This window comes from Anopheles merus, chromosome 2R (genome assembly GCF_017562075.2).
Source record: "Anopheles merus strain MAF chromosome 2R, AmerM5.1, whole genome shotgun sequence".
Lineage (NCBI taxonomy): Eukaryota > Metazoa > Arthropoda > Insecta > Diptera > Culicidae > Anopheles > Anopheles merus.
The window spans coordinates 17107894-17126829 of NC_054082.1; the positions used below are offsets into that span (position 1 = coordinate 17107894).

Consider the following 18936-nt stretch of genomic DNA (forward strand, 5'->3'; position numbering starts at 1 on the left):
AGGGAGAAGGTTGACAGGGGGGGGGGGGGGGGGGGGGGTCGGACACTTTGACTTCAGGCTTTTCGACACTCACACCCAAATCCTGGCCACACCCGGACAAAAGCATTATGTTCTCGCTATTGTTTCTGGCCACGGGTGACGTTAGATCTTCGAAGTTTCGCTCGCCAGCGCCACCAGCGGATCGAACGTACGTTGCTCGTAGTAACCATGGAGGACACGATACACCATCAAAGGGGGTGCCGTTGAACGAGCACACTACTCTTGTCAAGTGCCCGCGAAGATAAGAAAGCGCTCTCCACTCAATCCTTCGACCCACGCTGGGTAATGTACTGCAGCGGCAAGGGACGGATTTTACGACTGCTCAATTGTGGAAGCGTCTCGCGTGTTCACACCGAGTGTCCGGACAAGTGCTCTATGTCCTGGTTAAGACACAACTTGTTGCCTTGCTGTTGGAGGAAACCTTTTTTTTAGAAGAGAAAGAGCGAGAGAGTGAGAGAGAGAGAGAGGGATAAAACATTGCCAATAATCCCGAAGCACTGGAGCTTTCAACGGATTGAAACATACCAAGGCGAGGGCGATCATCCGATGACGATGGATGTCGATAAATCGGATATCCGCCGGGATTGACAAGATTTATGAAAACCCATTACAAACAGACACTAAAAAGGGTGAAGACAAAGCCAGGAAACGAGAATAACTTCATAAAAATATCGCTTTAAATAGAACGGCAACGCATACCTATATAAAAGCGCATGCATCCATATTTTGTAATTGGAAATCATAGTTTATAGCTTTCTACACAAAACGTTATTTTGCCATAAACGCTGATCGCTTCTTTGCGTTCTTTCGAACCAGCATTAATTTGAACCGCAGCGCTGGAATGTTCGTCCTGCTGCATCCGTCTACTGCCGGCAAGGACATCCAACAGGATGTGATGCGCCCAGCGAACCCTCATCGTACACGTTGGTCACGCTTGCCCGAAACGAATGGCGCGTGCTTTTGTTCCACACGCTTTCCCTGTGATGTTTTCAATGCAATCCGGTGAAGCGCCAAACGCGCCTCACGACCACGCGCTTCACTAGCAAAGCCTACTGCTGCTGCGGCGTCGTGCACGGGGCGAAATGGTCTGGCGATGAATGCCGTGCTCCGAGCGGCGGCCCCCTGCCATAAAGAACCTACGACCAACAACAAAAACATTAAAAAACACCCCCGCTTTCCGGCCCGCACTCACGCAGCAAGCAGCAGTAGCAAGGAGGGGAGGGGAGGATGTTAATTTCGGGCACATGCGCACGTGGAACCCACGCGCACGCGAGCACACAGCTTGTTCCCTCGTGTCGGGCTGCTCGACGAACTCGCCGCGGGTGCGTGGTGGTGCATGCGAGGGGGTTTGTGCATTTTTCCCCCTCATTCATAAAAACATCCGAGGACGAGGGCACGAAACCCATCCGAGACAGGCGGCGCACATACAGACACGCACGGAGACACACCAGGACACGACGAGCACGACGATCCTTCGCCCTAGCCGGCGTTCAGCGCGACCGGGCCAAAAAAGGACGCTACACTAACAAAGTTGCCAGTCTACGCTTGGCGTGCGTAGGATTCGTTTGTGCGCGCTCGAACCGGGTGTTAGTTGGTGAGGTGCTTTCCACTGTGTGGTTTGTGCGTTGTGGTGAGTTTCTACTGTGCGCGTCGAACTGTTCGGAGCAGTGGAAGACGCTTTGCTTTCGCAAGGTGTACTTTGACGACTGTGTGCGACGGTCGCAGTACACTCGCAGTGATTTACGCCTTTTCGTGTGGTAGTTGCTTAGCGACCGCTTCAACCGTCCCACAACTGATGTGAGCGGGGGGGGGGCGAGTGTGGAAACGCTAGACAGAGGAAACACAGTGCGCCAGAACGGTAGACGGCGGCGGGTGGAAAATCGTAAGCGGAAAAACCACACAAAGGTTTTCTCGTATGCAGGGGGGGCAGGGGGAGAAATTTGAAGGGGAAATCATCGCCGGCGTCCCGGTATTGTTGTGGGGTGAGGTTGGAATGAAACAAAATTAGCTTCAATGAAAGGTTCGGGTAAGGTTTCAATTTCGGAGTTTTCCGAAAAAGATGCAATGATTACCTGTGCAAGATTGTAAAAAGGAAATATTGAGATAAAAAAAATAGATTTTGTTCCAATTTTATCTAAAATAATCTGTAACATTCAAGAGGTTACCATTCACGCTTCATCTATTTAATATCAGCCAAATTGGACCAAAAACATGGAGCAAACTTCACTGCTTTGCTCAGATCAGTTGTGAAATGCAAAATAAAATACTTTTCTGAAGATTAGAAAAAATGACCAATTTAATAAATAATAAATATTTTATGAAAATTCAATAAAAGTTAGAATAGCAAAAAAAAAAAAAACTAATTCAGTTGCTATTATTCAGAAACCAACCAGATTCAATTCAAACTACCCACATATGAAGTATATTTTGGTGGAAAATCGTGAAATTTGAATTACATTTGCGTTTGATGTTCGAAATATGCGGTCTCGATGCGGTGTGCATTATTCGATTATCCTGGGGAAAGTCTGTACTTTTTTTTGTTGAAATTATTAAACTTCGGACGCTAAATGAGATCAATGTTAACCCTTGCTTTCTACTTTTTTTCGTTGTATCTGTACTAGCTTTTTGATAGACAAATCCCGTTTGATGTTAATTAAAATGGGACGAAAATCGCTAAAACATACACTAAAAGCTGTGTATTTAGTGCATGTGTCCACCAGTGTTGTGTTTTAAATCCAGTCTTTTTTTTTTTTTTCTCTCTCCATACTATGCATACTGATTGTGGTTAGGGAATTTTGGGATCGTGTTTTCTTTTTGTGTGTGCTATTACGCCCAACCGCTTTGAAGCTTTTATACCCGTTTATAGAGCGCAAAGCGCAAAAAATCCCACCCCGTCCTGTACTTTGCTAACACATGAGCAAGGTTCCTGGTGTAAATGAAAGACCGTACGGCAGCGAGACTCATTTGCAAAAGGGCTTGTTTAAACATGCACAAATAACGTTGTGCACCAAAAAAAAAAAGACAAAAGGGGAAACACAAACCCTCTCTGCCCTGAGGGTTTGCTCTGCTTTTGTTTCCCTTAATGTCTCTCACCGAGAGGAGGGGTATGTCCCGTAATCGAGAGCGTCACCACCGTAACTGTGAGCTCGTTTAAACAATTGGAAATTTGACACTCGCCACGTCGCACACAATGCGCCTTCACGCACCGCAGTGCCCGATCGTACGCCTAAGCTGCGTAACGCAATCGAATCACAACCGCCAGCCGAATCCAACTTCCAAAACCCTTCACCTTCCCCCCCCCCCCACCGCTGTGACATCTGTGACAGACGTGGTTGTGCGGTGATTTCCACGCAATGGAATTCTGCCCCTTTCCGCATGGCTCGACATGCTGCGCCTCTCGCACCACGTGCGCGCCATTCAAAAAAACACATTCATCTCCGCAACAGTCTGTGAGCGTGTGGTTTGCGCGTTTTCTCCGGAGGCTGCTTTGATGTGCATTGTGTTTAGTGTCGGGGTGTTCTTTTATTCGACGATGGCCAGCCCAACCGGTCGGTTGCTAGGATGAAAAGCATCTAGCAGTGCTCGGTGAGAGCAGAGCGTGTGATTGTGATCGAGACCGCTGTGCAGTGTGTGTGTGCCAGCTTTTAATGTTTCCCCCCTTTATTTTCTTTCCCCCCAAAAAAAGAAACCGAAAATATTGCAGTGCAGTTCAAAAAGTGCATGCGTATGCATGAGTGTTTTGATGTTGAGAGTGCAGATTTAATCGTATAATCGAATATCCTTGAGAAAAGTGGCAAAATAGCATACCTGGCAACAAACGAAGAGGATCTCCCCAGCAAATCTCATTATCAACCGAGAGTGCTCCGTGTGTGTATGTGTGTGTGTGTGTGTTTGCAGTTCCGAGTAGCAGATAAACTGGCAACGAGTCCAGGGAAAAGGGACGATCACCGTGCGCCTAACGCTTCCCATTTTTTTGGGGGTTTGTTTCCTGTTGGAAAGGAAGGATTAGCTGAACGTGCTTTCCCGCCATTGCCTGCTCTGTCTACTTGTTCAAGTGTGTCGAAGTGTGTTTGTGTGTGTGTTAGTGTGTGTGTGTGTGTGATAGTCAAACCTTAGGAGGCGGCGACAGCCACCATTTTTGGGTAGCGAACACCGGACGGTTGGCTGGCCTTGGTGGAAAATTGAAAACCTGCAACAACCGTCCAGCGCTCGTAAACACGCAGAGTGAAGCACCTTCTGCCGGGTGTCGGCGTCATCATCCGCCCCTCCCGCTTTCCGCACGACGACTTGGAGCCGGGGCAAGTTAAAGGTAAATAAACGTGCTTTTCCATGGAAAATCATCCCCCATCCGCGAACAGCGCGTGCTTTTCATCAGCGCTACTTTTACGGCTCTTTGTTTGAATTTTGTACCACCCCCCGCCATCCACCGTGACTGGGTGCGACGTAGTGTAGTCATTCGCTTTTACCGGGAAAAACTCGCGACTGAGTCGCTCGGTTGAACCGAGACCGACCGACCTTCAACAAATCAACACACGCAAGGATGAGCGAACGGAACTAAGCAGGAGGAAGAAAGGTGGGCCGAAGCATATGCGTGAAAATTGTACGAAATTACTCGACACTCACGCGTGTCATGTATTTTGCTTCCTTTTTTCCTACGGTACACGGTACGAAAAAGGGACCACGCAAGGATTAAATCATAAAAACGTAACTACGTTTACAGAGCTTCCTGCCCGGCTCGGTACCAAATTGGAAGCATTTTTTCTTCATTTTTCTTCTTTTTTTCATTTTATTTGTCCATTGCGTGATTCATCGCAACACCGAACGCAAAACTGAGGACAGGGGGTAAAAAGGAAAGGAAAGGGAAAGGAAAGGAAAGGGAAAGGAAGGCGGTTTATCTCACTTCCGAAGATCAGGAAGGTAGTAAAGTTTCGAGCTTTTCCTTCTTGCTGTTGGCGGGTGCCCACTGTATGTGGCTCGGGGTTTTCATCCCCCATAATCTCCCACCTTTCTCTCTCTACCTTTCCTTTCCAATCGCGTACGTGCCGTAGGACGGCTACGTAGCGACAGGGTTTACAATTCCCGCCGCAGCAGCAGCGGCCTACCACCGAGATCATCAATTATGTAGGCGCTTCACTTACATGGAGCATAATGCACAAATACACGCATATTTCTGAGGAAAGGGTTGTGTGTGTGTGTTTTTTCTTTCTTTTTTGTTGACACTGTTGCGATTGGGCTCTCAATTATACGGAGGATGAAATTAAAATTAGCACTTTGCAAAATGTAATTTTTAACATGAGCCGTGGTTAAGTCTTCTGTTATGGTAAACATAATGTGGTTTTATTCGATGGGCGGACGGATGGATTTTTTAATCGAAAAGTGAGGTTTTCACTGGAACGAAATGTGTACTAGAGTGTGGTGCACTTTTGGTTTTACTTTGATTTGTAGGGTTAATGATATGTAGGGTGGATAAACAGTCAAATCGTTGAATTGCTTGGTAGTGCAGAGCTCCTGATCGTATGCAATGCGACGTTTCACTAGAAGAAAAAAACATATTTCATAATTTTACTCATTCACTAATGAGTAAATCATTAATGAGCTAATCATTTTACAATCTACAATCAGCCTACTATGGAAACGCAGAAAGGGAAAATGTCAAAAAAGTGTACCCATTTACCTGCTTTAAGCCTATTTTGCGTGCAATTGCATAAACTTAGGCGCAATACTCTTACCGTAAACGTTACGACAGCTTCGTGGCCTTGGCTTGCTGCATGAGTTTTTGAATCCGCTCGCGGTCTTGCGCATGTTGTCGTTGTGAGTGGTCTTTAATGACGTCATTGGGAAGGGATTGCTATGCGCAAAACATGGCCAGTCAACTGCAAAGCCGGAAGAGCTTTGCATACGCTGCCTTGACAGGGCCATCGTCGTACAGTTCATACAGTTCGTCTTGTACCGACTCCTCCTCCATTATCCTTACACACATACAGGGACAGTAATATTTCTGAGCATCTTTCCCTCGATCACGACTAAGGAGGTTTCATCAGTTAGGAGCAGTGTTCATGTTGCAGAAGCGTATATGGAGTACTGGGACTATAAAGGTGCAATATAGTCAGAGCTTCAAACATCGCAATATGTTCTACTTAAGATAAACTGCTTCCTTCTTCTTCTTATTATTATTTGGTTCAACAACCACTGTCGGCCACTTGCGGACTTGGCTTTCAGTGACTTATTGATTTCCACCCATAGCAGGATAGTGGGTCCTACACGTATGGCGGCACGGTCCATTCAGGGGCTTGAACGCATGACAGACATATTATTAGGTCGTACGGGTTGACGACTGTACCACGAAGCTGCTTCCTTAAACTATAGATAGTCTAATTGGCAGCGAGAATCCTTGCGCGTATCACTTCTTCCATGCCGTTTTCGATGCTGAACTTTGACCCTGCATTATGCCGGACGTCTTTGAAAAGATCATTCACCTATCCTAGTTCTATGTTTAATAGAGGTATCGTCAATTTGGTGTTTGCGTCGTTTATCTGCAGCCTGAGGTACTCTGTTATCTGCTTGATCCCTTGGAAGGCTTCTGCTACATAGGAGAGCCGCAGACCAGTGGAAGAGCGTATGCCTGAGATATGGATTGACTTGTAGAAGATGGCTCCCGAAATCTCCACCTGAGGGTTTCCTGAGGGTTTCCACCGTTTAAAGGGTTCCCACGATTTATTGGTTGGTTCCCAGAACGTTTGGGTTCAATTGTATTGATATCCAATCAGACGATATCAATAAATTTTGGGAACGAACCAAAAATCTATGTTATACGATGAATACATCGTGAGACGAGCTCAAATAATTATAGGAACCGACCAATAAATCGTGGGAAACCCTGTATCAAAGATATTCTAACAAGTCATATCAGTTTGGTTGATATTTTAATAAAGGCTACTCGAATTCATGTGCCGAATCAGGAAATAACACGTATAATGTTTGAACTGTTCGGCATTGTCGGTCAAATCATGAAGATAGAATATCGTTCTTTTTTTCAGATGTTCTTGTGTACTGCTAACAACATAAAACTCCTTCCAATACTCCCAACGAAACACATTCCACGTACTCCCTTCCCATACAGCTGCAAACGAAACCCCGAAAAAAAACCCATCCAATTACTTAAGATTCCATGCTGGAATAGGTGCCGGTCGGCCAGAGCAACAACTGGGTGCCGTTTTCCGCTTGTGCATAAATAAATGATCGAAGCCTAACGACAGGGCACTAAAGAAACACAACACAACGACAGCAAACGAAACGAATAGATCAAAAACAGAGGGCGATGCTCAAAAAAGGGAACCAACCATTGCTATTATCCCGACTGTCCCTTTATCCCTTCGCGTCCCTCAACGCGTCCACTTCCACTACAATGTGCCGTTGCCGGCCTTATTGCCGAATGTTGTGCCGTGCAGTGCGTTACGATAATTAAGCGAACTGAACTATTGAACCTGTACACACACACACACACACACACACACAACCACACCCACTCATACATACACACAAATTACACCCCTCCTGCAATTTCCACCACAAGCGTAAAGCCAATAAAGCCGCTTATGTTGTTAGAAGCTCACTAACTGTCACGCGTTTTCCTCGAACCACGGCCATGGCGGATGGAAACCAGCAGCGCACCAGCAGTGGACTAGCAGCGCAAAAAGGGGGCCATAGCACAACCACCACCAGCGTTGGATGCCTTGGATGCCCATTAATTCCTGCTAATGGTCATCGGAAACCGAAAAACGGGCCCCGGGTATCCCGGTGCAGTGTGCCGTAGCACAATTAGCTTTCCTTGGGTTCGCTGTTCCCTACCGAAAACCCGGTCTGGGCTAAGCGTGTGTGGGTGTGTGATGATGTGTTTACAAAACATTCTGAGCTGCAGCTGATGGGCGAGAGAGGCGTGGGCTAAGGTTGGGCTTTGACCCCTGACCCTTGGTTAATTCCAACAGCCAACAAGCCCTGAGTTTGGATAAACCTGAGCAAGGGGTTAGGCTTTCAAGGCCCCGCTGGGGTGGTGCTGGACGGAGGCACAGTTTCGTCTAATGGGTGCGGGAATTAATAGCTGAAGGATTCAAGTGTTCGAAATTGAAGAGAGAAAAACAAGAGGGAAGAAAAGAGATAGCAAGCAATACCTATTGCATTAATCTACAAAAAAGTGTGTGTCTAGTTGTTAAAATCTCCACAAAAAAGGCATTCTCCACTCTTATGAGCGTCCTTTTTTATGCGGATTGAAGCGCACTCGCCAACTTCCAACTTAAGTGTTCAAGTGTTGATTGAAATAAGTGGCATCGCGGGTAATTGGAGCTTTCGAGCGGGCGGGCTAAAGCGCCACTTTCTCTCAGTTTTCCACTTGAGAGCGTCTCGTTGCGGAAAGTGGTCGCTCTTCACACGACAACGCAAATGATCCGCCGCCAAGGCACGGCATGATAATGACACAAAATCCCAATTCACCCCCTCCCCCCCCCCCCCCACCCCTACACCTCAGTTCAGAGCAGGTGGAAATCTTTTTCCGGCTGAAATCGGTTGGAAAAATTGCGCAAAAATTACATCCTTCGGGGAAAACGACGATGACAACGGCGCGTTAGCGTGATGCATTTTACTGTAGAGAATTGTCGCCCTGCTTCTCAACATCCCCAGGGGGTGGGAGGGCGTAGGGGGTGAGGTCCCCAGAGTGGCAGTCAGGGGGGGGTGAAAAGTGAAAAGTTCATTTTCACATCAGCTAAGAAAAAAAAGATCATAACGATGATAACGCCACGGCCAGCGCTTGATCAAGATTTATCTTATATGAGCGGCGCTTAATTTACCTTTACCACTCTCGAACAGGCAAAAAAGACATCAACGTCAACAAAAAAGTTATCTCCTTATCTTCCACCTCCCTCTCTGGAATGCATTTTGTGGTGTAACTACTAAAACAAAAGGGACACACTTTCCACCTAGATTACACCATTATTTTCTTCACGTAGATGGGATACACTTTTTTGTTTGTCTGTGAAGTAATCTCGTTTTCCCGGAAGTACCAGTGAAAAGGGATGCTCTTCGGGGCCCGTTCCTGGGGCCTGTCCCGTCAACTATTCAAAGCCCGGTTTACCTTTTGCCTGATTTGATATTAAAATGCAAACTGCTGGAACACAAAGAGAGAGAGAGAGAGAGAGAGAGAAAAAAAGAGAGGGAGCGCGAATGAGAGACTGAGAAAATCACATTTACTGTGTTGTGGTCAGATGCCGGTCCTGCCATTCTTATCCCTTCGTTTACCCTTCTGTTGGTGTGCTGTTTTGCTAGTTTTTTTGTTCCTTTCCCTGTCATCTGAGGGAATGATTCTCTCTTTTCTAAATTGGGTTGATTCACGGCCGTACGACCGTACAAAGGGCAGTGGGTTTCGCTCTGTTGTTTGATCTTGGTTGTTGAGTGGATTAAACTGCTGAAACTGTTACAAGGAAGATAAAGAGAGAAAGAGAAGAGAGAGCGAAAGATAAACTACAAAAGTAAAGCCTCGTTACTAGTGATGTGCGCTCTGGAGCTCCGATCCGACTCCAGTTATTGGTAGTCCGAGTTCGACTCTGGCAAAATCGGAACTAATAATACAGTCCGGTGTTGGAGTCATCTGGAGCATTTTGGGGTTATCTGGAAGTTTGAGTCAATGTCGTCCCAAGTTGAAATCAACTCCAATTCCGGCCGTCTCCGACTACCGACAACTTCAGATCACTCTAACTCCGACTCCAGACGATTCCAGACGACAACTCAGGACAACCCCGGACGGCTCCATATTAGTGATGGGTAATCCGGAGCGGAGTCATGGATCAACTCCGACTCCGGTGCGCAAAATATGACTCAAACTCCGGATCAGTCCGCATCAGTCCGGATCCGTTCGGATCAATCTACATGAGTCTGGAGGAGTCCGGATGAGTCCGGATCAGTCCGGGTGAGTTCGGCTGAGTCGGAACGAGTCCGGTAGAGTCCGGGCGAGTAGTTTAGGTTGACGTTGCAATTGCTAATTCCCAAAATGGCTGTCCATTATCGTTTAGACAATTCTTGATAAGTTCATTGACTTTAAAGTAAGGCATCGAATATGTACGAAAAGGTTTAACAATTTAAACGAATTGATCCGGACTTATCCGGGCTGATCCGGACTGATCCGTACTCGGAGTCAATGAGTCCGAAGATTCTCCCGTGCGCACACCCCCCCCCCCTCTCTCTCTCTCTAAACTCCCAGCTAAACAGTCCGGAGCAACTCCGAGTCCGACTACGAGACTTCGGACGAACAAAATTGTATTACCTCATCACTACTCCATATGATGCTGATAGTACCTACCTTCCAGAGTCGGTTCGTAGTTCAACTCCGCATTTTTGCCAACATTTGCCCATCACTACTCGTTAAAGCTGAAATTACGTCCTCCTCGGTGTGTGCCAGCACAGCCCAGCCTCCGGTTGTATCAGGACGTGACTAACGTGTGATTAACTTTTGCCTTCCCCACGTGCAGCAACAGTGCGCGATTTTCCGTGTGAGCACACATGCATGTTTTCACCTTATCATCTTGTATCCTCTCCACCCCATACACACACACACAAACACACACACACATGCGCGCGCCACCTTCATTGTTTGTTGTTCAAGATAAATTGATACACTTTATCATCGATGAAATAGAGATACGGCACACAGGTTAGGTTTCGTTCGCCGTAAACGAGGCTGTTCTCCCCCCTCCCCCATCCCCCCATCCCCAAAACAACAACGACGCCCAAAAGCTTCCCCCATCTCCCCCTCTCTCCCCCAAAAATTCACGAGAATCGATGGAGCTGGTGCAATTTAACACCTTCACTCGAGCATCGAGGGCTCGTAGGGTAATCGATCCTTCCGCAATCCTGCACCGGTGTTTAATGGAAACATGATAGAGCGCCCCGAAAAGATCACCGTTTTGTGTGTGTGTGTGTGTGTGTGTGTGTGTGTGTGTGTGGTGTGTGTGTTGGTGTGTGTGTGTGTGTGTGTGTGTGTGTGTGTGTGTTTTATTTTCAGCTCCTACCCCATCTAAAGCTCCCTTTTTTGTTGGTTGGTGGTAGATTTCAAAGTGACCCAAAAAGGTTAACCCCAAAGCGCGGGTTCGGCTCGGAGGTATTGAATGTCAATTGATTGGAGCAACAGCAGCGGATTTGTCACGACTGGTTGTTTGGATTTGTGTCCCTTTTTTTTCTTTGGGTTAGGACTGATGGGTCATGTGAATATAGACTTCTGCAACTGTCAGGGGGACGGCGGCATCAAAGGCATCACCCGGGGCATCTCGAATAATAGGGAAAGGTTGGCCTATTTAAGCCCATCCGCCGCTCCTGTGAGGGTGAAAGATGGCGCACAGCTAGAAAAGCGACCTCAAATGTCCATTTCGCATACACAAACACACATACAGGAAACCCCATCATTGCTTTGCCATTTCCTCGACACATGTGCGAAGGCTTCACGACACTGGCAAACTCACACAAAAACTGCTGCTCCTCCTCCCAACGCCCAACAAGCACGTCAAACGATGCATGCAAATGAGCAGGAGGCGACCACCCATTCAACCATTTGTTACGCCACGGTGCAAAATAACACATAAAGATGAAATGAAGAAACTTACCCTCCCCCCCAGATTGCAATGGAGGAGGGATGAGCCTGGGACTGGGGAGACGATAAAAAAGGGGAGACCAACTTTATGGGTCCGCTCTCAGCCCCCTGTCCGAGAGGTTGAAATGGGGTGGTGTGTTTTTTATGTGTTGAAAGCGAAAGGCCCGAGCGATGATGATGATGATGATGATCGTTTTCCTTCTTGGCTGGAAATTGCAAACCAACGTAAACGGGCTGCTGCGTAGGCCGATGGTCGTAATTTGTTGAAACAGACGGCTGCAGGAGACTCTCCTCCGTCGGCTGCTGGAGACGAGAGACCATCCATTGTGACGAGCCTCAATGAAATGACCCATCGTTTTGCGCTCCCCCCTCCGTCGGTCCGCCGTACATCCGCTTGGAGGACAAAATTACTTCCGTACAGCAAAGGCTTGTTATGTTCCCCGTCAACTCCAAGAGCCTTCACATGGGGTATGTTCGTGTGTCAATGTGTGTGTGTGTGTATGTGTGTCTGTGATAAAGAATAAATGACATACCACAGGCACGCACCAGGGACCAAGCTCCGTGCCAAACTGGTACAGCGGGTTCCGATAATCCACAGAAATGAAAGGAATGCCAGGAGCAGATGCGACGACGCTGGTGCTGGTGCTGGAGGATTAGTGTTCCCTGGGTGCCGATTTTGGGTCAGTATAATTTTGCACAACTCCACAGCATTCGTGGCCGGCTTTCCGTTCTCCCCCAGTACCTTTACCGTAATGCTTTACCAATGCGTTAGACGGAAGGCAACCGTGCCCGGGAAAGCCATGTTCTACCGGAACCAGCGGGACATTCCTACGGATATGATTCGGGCGGGAGGAATATGTTGGAAGGAAAGCAATATGTTTTATCTTTTTTCTCACTTTCTCTCTCTCTCACTCTCTCTCTCTCTCACTCTCTGCTTTCCGTCTCACCACGTATTGAATTGGTGTAACAAATGATCAAACGCACGGCAAAGGGCGCCCTATTATACACCCTATTTGTACAGGAACCGGTCGTCGAACAGGGACCATAGCTAGTGTTGCAGTCAACAACAGCAACAACAACAACAACACCGTCCAACTGCACCCGCAATATTCGAACGGACAATACCCCCCCTCCCCTACTCGTTTGGTGCGTTTGGTTGTGCTGGTATGTGGAGAAAGGGCACGAATTGCAACGGACACGGATTGCAAAACCGAGCAGAACGGCAAAACGGTTCTAGATGAAGCGAAGAAAGACCGTCGTTCGATGGCAGTGAATCATTGGACGCTGGTGAATCTTGCAAAATGCTCTAGAATGCTTGGCTGTTATGGTGTGGTGATTGTGATTCCCCGGGTTCGCCCTTCAGAATGGCAGACACCCGCTGAGTTGTTGACGGATCAACAAATAGATGGTGCTGTTCTGGTGCTCGGATGGATACAGTCTCGGAGGTTGGCTAATACTGCTGAAGACTTAAATACATTATACACCAAAGACTGCAGAACCAGAAGCAGGAGTTTTTAGTTTGCAAATGGCGTTCGTTACATTTGAACTTGATCGAGTGCGGCGTTGGAAAGCATCATTTATCACAGTGGAACTATTGTGGCAGCATTGCTCGACGTTTGAAGCTTTCAGCGCATGTAAGAGCCCTGTGTGTTTCTTTGTAAGTTGTTTGATGGCATGGTAAATTCATTCTAAACTTTCTTTTGCTCTAGCGTAGTAAAAGCGTATCAAGCTTGGAAGTTTAACCTATTTCCTCAAACACTGCCGTACTCGATTGATCCTACCGCTTCGATTGAAGGAGCTGAATGTACCTCACTTGAGATCTTAATTTGGGTTTCGTGTTTTTCGGCCATCTCAGGCTACATAACAAAACTAGTGAATCAAATATATTATCGGGGGTGCGGTCACGTGGTAAAGTCGTCGAACTCGAACGACTTAATAACATACCCGTCATGGGTTCAAGCCCAGAATGGACCGTCCCCCCGTAGGTAGCAAGGATTGACTATTCGGCTACGTGGTAATGAATTAAGTCTCGAAAGCCTGTATAGGCCGGCGCATGTCCGCGTAGGACGTTAAGCCAAATAGAAGAAGAATATATTATAGAATATCAAAAGTTGCTTATATTAGAGCTCCAGAAGAATAAGAGTCTAAAGGAAATAATAGCAAAATGCGCAAAGCAAACATTATAAACATAAATATATAAGAAATATAGTCTTGGCCGATCTGGTGATACAGTCGTCAACTCGTACGACGTAACAACATGCCCGTCATGGGTTCAAGTCCCGAATAGACCGTGCCCCCATACGTAGGCCTTGACGATCCTGCTATATATGGTAACAATAAGTCACTGAAAGCCAAGCTCACTTCACTAGCGGATACTGGCAGGCCTTGACCGACAGCAGTTGTTGTGCCAAAAAAAGAAGAAGAAAAAGAAGAAGTCTTTGATAATCATATTCTAATCAAACATTTTAAGCATTCATTCAAATGTACATTTAATTAGCCTCTTGAGTTTATCTTGATTTATCTTTATGTTAAGTCCCTTGATTGAGTTTATCTTAAAATCAACCATAAAATCTGTTGTGAGTAAAACTAACACAAAAAAGTACAAAACTGTTAGAATAAACGAAGCATTAGGAATGCTAGAAGTTATCTAATAACACAACTCATACCAATGTTGAGCTCTGGAATTTTTGCATAATGTTTGTATAAAATTTGGCCATTTTTTCACCATCTGTTGATCTTCACCTTTTGAAAAGATCATTGAAAGGGTTGTTCATAGGATCATTGAATTATTGAATGGGTTGTTAATATGACTAACACTAAGACCCCAGTTTAGCAGTGTTTCTCATGTCAGGCAACCCCTCTGCCTGTTAGGTGCTTTTACCTATGGTTCGATAATTCGATGTTATGACTCGCGAGGAAGACGTGTGCCCTTCAACGAGCCCATAACACCTAACAATGACGATCCGATTCAACTGCCCCTGTATCACGCAAAATCGGCCCACTTTATCTTCGCTTCAAACCGATTCAACTTTAATGTTCCATCACACCACAACACAAAGAGCGCGTGTGTGTCGATCAGTGTGCTTTAATTATTTCCAACCGTGCCAGTACCACGGTTGCTGATTACCTATTTATGGTCACATAATTGAAGCACGGCTCAACAAAAGGTCCGTGTTGTGGGGATCTTCTTCTACCCGCTACACAACACCTCACACACCATCCTCGAGGGGATAGAGCGATCCGGGGTTGAATAAAAACCCTCCCATCCACTAAAAAAACAAACAGCCTACCCAGCGATACCTTTGTAAAGTTACAACACACTCCCCGCGCCCTTCTTTTGAACAACAACGTCGACCAAAAAACCGGTGAATAACAACTTGTTTTTTTGTTCGGGGAAAAAAGGTAGTTTCCCAAGAGGGACCATAAAGGTGTAGGGCTATACGATCCAAAAGCCGGACATAGAGCGTTTTCGTTCCTTTCGACGCCACCAAACTGGGGAACGACGGTGTGGGTTAGGAGCTGGATAGGTGGAAAAGGTTGGAGGGAATGAAAAAAAAAACAGGGACTCACCCCTCACTGGCCGTACCGTACCGCCCGCAAAGCGGAAAGGAAAAGCCACACGTTCGGGAGAGCGGGAAAGTAGTTTGGAAAAATAGTAATAACACAAAATCAAAACGTTTCCCGGGTACGGTCGATTGAACGGCATGAAAGCTGCCCCAATCCGTATCCGCAAAGCACAGCAACCCAGAAGGCGGCACGGGAGAAAATGGAAAGGGCTGCTGTTTGTTGTGTTTGAGCTGGCTGGCGCCTACTTCCCGCCCAAACCCGGATTCGAGTGTAGAGGGTTGGTGCAAACTCGCCCGCACTCCGACCGGAATGTATCGATACGGAAAGCCTCATCCTCATCATCATCATCATCATCGTTACGGGGACCTGCCAAAGTGTGTGTGTGTGTGTGTGTGTGTGTGTGTGTGTGTGTGTGTGTGTGTGTGTGAGGGTAGTTTTCAATCCATCCTTCTTAACGAACGGGCGAAGGATACATATATATTGAGTTCTTCAGTTCCCGACGGCATCTACATTCCCCTGGACTCGCACCCACCCTCCCGGACACGGCAACTTGAGGGTTGTTTATCGTGCAGAACCGCCACCACACACACACACACACATATGAGTCATCCCCGTTCTCCGGGTGTTGTTTTACCCATTAAAAATATATCACTCCCGTGTCAGGGAAGCCCCGAAAAACCGAACCAAACGGGGAGCGCCTTGTGTGCGGCACAAAACTGACAGGGATGAAATTGCCCCTGTTCGGATGAAGGGCTGGCTGGGCTTGCCGCTGCGAAGAGGAGTGTAGAGGGGTGAATGAAAAAAAAAAACGGCACACAAAAACACACACAAACACACGGGCATGGAATAACGGAGGGTTTGCCAGTCCGGCGGCCAGTACCGGCGGAAGAGTTCGATGACTTCTGACGGCGCGTTACGGGCAGTGAGGGAATTGGTACAGCAAACCCCACACCCGAAATTGCGGTGAAACGGGAGAAAGGGAGGGAAGCGGCCAAGCAGCTTCTTCTCGGTGACGAGGACGACTTCACGTGTCACGTGTAGGAAAAGATAAGGAAATCGACGACTGTGTGTGAAAATCGAGAAAATGTGTGGGACAAAACCATCGAACCAAGAATCGCGCTGAAGCTTGAAGGTGAGCCGCTGATGCTGTCATTCTTTCCCATTACCGCAGGTTTCTCGGTTGTTCCCTCGCTGGTTGTGATTTGTTTTCATTTTTTCAACCCCATTCCCTGTGTGTGTGTGTGTGTGTTGAAGATAACAATCGTCCTCTCGGAGGACGTGGGCGATGCTTTTTCCACGCATAACGGAGGTAAGAATCGGATGAAAATCCACAATATCGTAGTGGCAAAGCTGTGGCAAAAAGCAGATAGATGGTGGAAGGGATGGGAGATAAAACCCACACACACACACACAACGATCCGGATTTGATTTCACTTCCTTACTTACTTCCTGTCCCGCGTGCCGATTAGTGGCGCGTTTTGGAGTGTGAAATCTGACATTCGGAAGGGAGGTGCGCCTTTTTGCCTTGTCTCTCTCTCTCTCTCTCTCTCTCTCTCTCTTTCCCCATTCAACGCTTTTAAACGGAACACAAATATTCAATTTCGGCTCACCGGTTCAACGGTGCTGTAAAAAGGTGCAAAAGATACACTGATACACACAAAAAAAAAGTAGATGCCAACGGGGAAAATGCTTCCTGCGGGATCTTATCTAGGTTGGAGGAGCTAATTTGCTTCCCTCCCTACCCCTACCACCGGGCTGATACGTTCAATCTTTTGCTGTCGGATTTTTTATGGCACTTGTTCGTTACTTTTACACGTGCGTTTATGTGTGTGTGTGTGTGTGTGTGTGTGTGTGTGTGTGTGTGTGTGTGTGTGTGTGTGTGTGTGTGTGTGTGTGTGTGTGTGTGTGTGTGTGTTTTGGAAAACTTTTCCTCGCTCAAGAAAACTAGCGCTAAAAAGCTTTTGTTTGTTTCCGCAGCGCATTACGTTTCCGACACTCTCCTGCAGCACACCTGCAATCGTGCGATGATCCATTACCGTTAGCCTAACTTTAGGCGCCAGACGGGACACTATTTTTCTGGCTCGCTCCCTCCCTTTCTTTCGCTCTCTCTCTCTCTCTCTTCCACTCAAACTGCCTGCTGGGCAGCGGGAAAATTGTTTTCTTATTGATTGCAGTAATTTTCTAGTTAATGATAGCTTCATTACCATTAGCGGACCCACTTGTAGTTGTAGCGCAGAGTGTGGCCATACACACACACACACACACACACACACACACACACAGAGTAAAAGAATGATATAAAAAAATGTAATATTTATTACACCACTACACCACCAACCAAGTGCCGCGCAACGAAGCGCATTCTCCCGGCCCCTGGATTTCGAGGGGTTGCTTCCGTCTGTGTGCGTGTTTGGCGAATGAATTGAACACGCGCGCAGCAGGCGATGGCACGATCCCATCCCCTGTGTACCAGCGCAAAGCCTACTGCTACCCGTTGCAGTTGCGCCCAGCAGTGGACGGTGATGCAGTCCGACTCACGGACTCAGCATGCAACCCAATGTGCAATCAATCCTTACAGCACACAGCGAGCACGGCGAGAGAAGAGAGAACAAAAAAAAAACACAAGCGACGAACCCAATGGAAATGATTCCCCTTGCCAGGAGGAAATTCACGCACACAGAGACACACACACACACACACACACACACACACAGTCAGTCAGCCTAAAATGCAAACTTACCCTCGTCCACGGTCCGGGAATGGCAGTAATCTTTCTCTTCTCCCTACTTTACGGAAACACTTTATGGTGCGCAACGCACACACACCACAGCGCTGCCGTCGCCACCGGCCATTATTTTCCCGCTAGTCTTGGTGCTTCCGCTTTCCGCTGCGTGGGGGTGAACACGGGAGGGAAAAACGGAGTCCTTCACCACCGCCACCATCACCACCACCACCGATCGATTCGTTGCTGTTTCGAACTGCACGCGCAGTTGCAGATTTAATGGCAGTCGTCCCTGCGCGTGTGTGTGTGTGTGTTTGTGTGGCGGCAGGATTTATAATTCCATTCCCTGGTTTTCCCTTCGCTGGTAGCTGGCACACTGGGTTCCGGACCGTTCGGTTCCGATGCCAGGTCGTGGCACACACACACACACACACACACCCAACGAGACAAATCCAGGGGGAAGGGGAGAGTTCGTGCATCCGGCGGCTGGTCTGTAGGCGGATTTACCTTCCCTCGGCTGGCGCAGGCTTCGGCTCGAGAGTTATTGGCAACCCGCTGCGAGCGCTCTTCAACGTGCAAGGGAACAGTGGGGGTAGTCCTCATGCAAAAACCCCTTTTTGTCTGGTACGCTGATCCGCTGGCAAGAGTCTCGCGCAGCCGGCAAGATGCTTCCCGGGCCCGATCTATCCAGTCAAAACACTGGGTGGCCATTTCATTTAATTTGCATCCCTTTGTGTCTTTATGTGGCGTTGCAAACGAAAGGGGTCGGCTGATAGAAGACACTACGGTACAGCCACTTCGCTTGTAGTGGGGAAAATCTTGCATCTTCGCGACCACCCGGGCGAAGGTATTCCAGGAAACGACCCCATGCTAGATTGTGGCTCTTATATCGCTCGCTCTTCCTCCCCAATTGCAGCTATTGTTGATTCATGCTTCATGCTTTCCGCCTTCTTGGTCGTCCTCTCCCCGCAAACAACTT

The 18936-nt window shown here is 47.5% G+C and overlaps 1 protein-coding gene across 5 annotated transcripts in view; it reads left to right on the forward strand.

The window, feature by feature from the left end:
* The first annotated feature begins 1560 nt into the window (after positions 1–1560).
* LOC121603742 overlaps positions 1561–18936 on the forward strand; it is a 34650-nt gene continuing 17274 nt past the window's right edge. Inside the window, exons 1-2 of one of the 5 annotated variants that reach the window (XM_041932937.1) lie at positions 1561–1669; positions 3725–4348. The gene's annotated coding sequence lies outside the window, so the exon portion shown is untranslated. The other 4 variants (XM_041932941.1, XM_041932940.1, XM_041932939.1 and 1 more) reach the window with 4 other exon arrangements.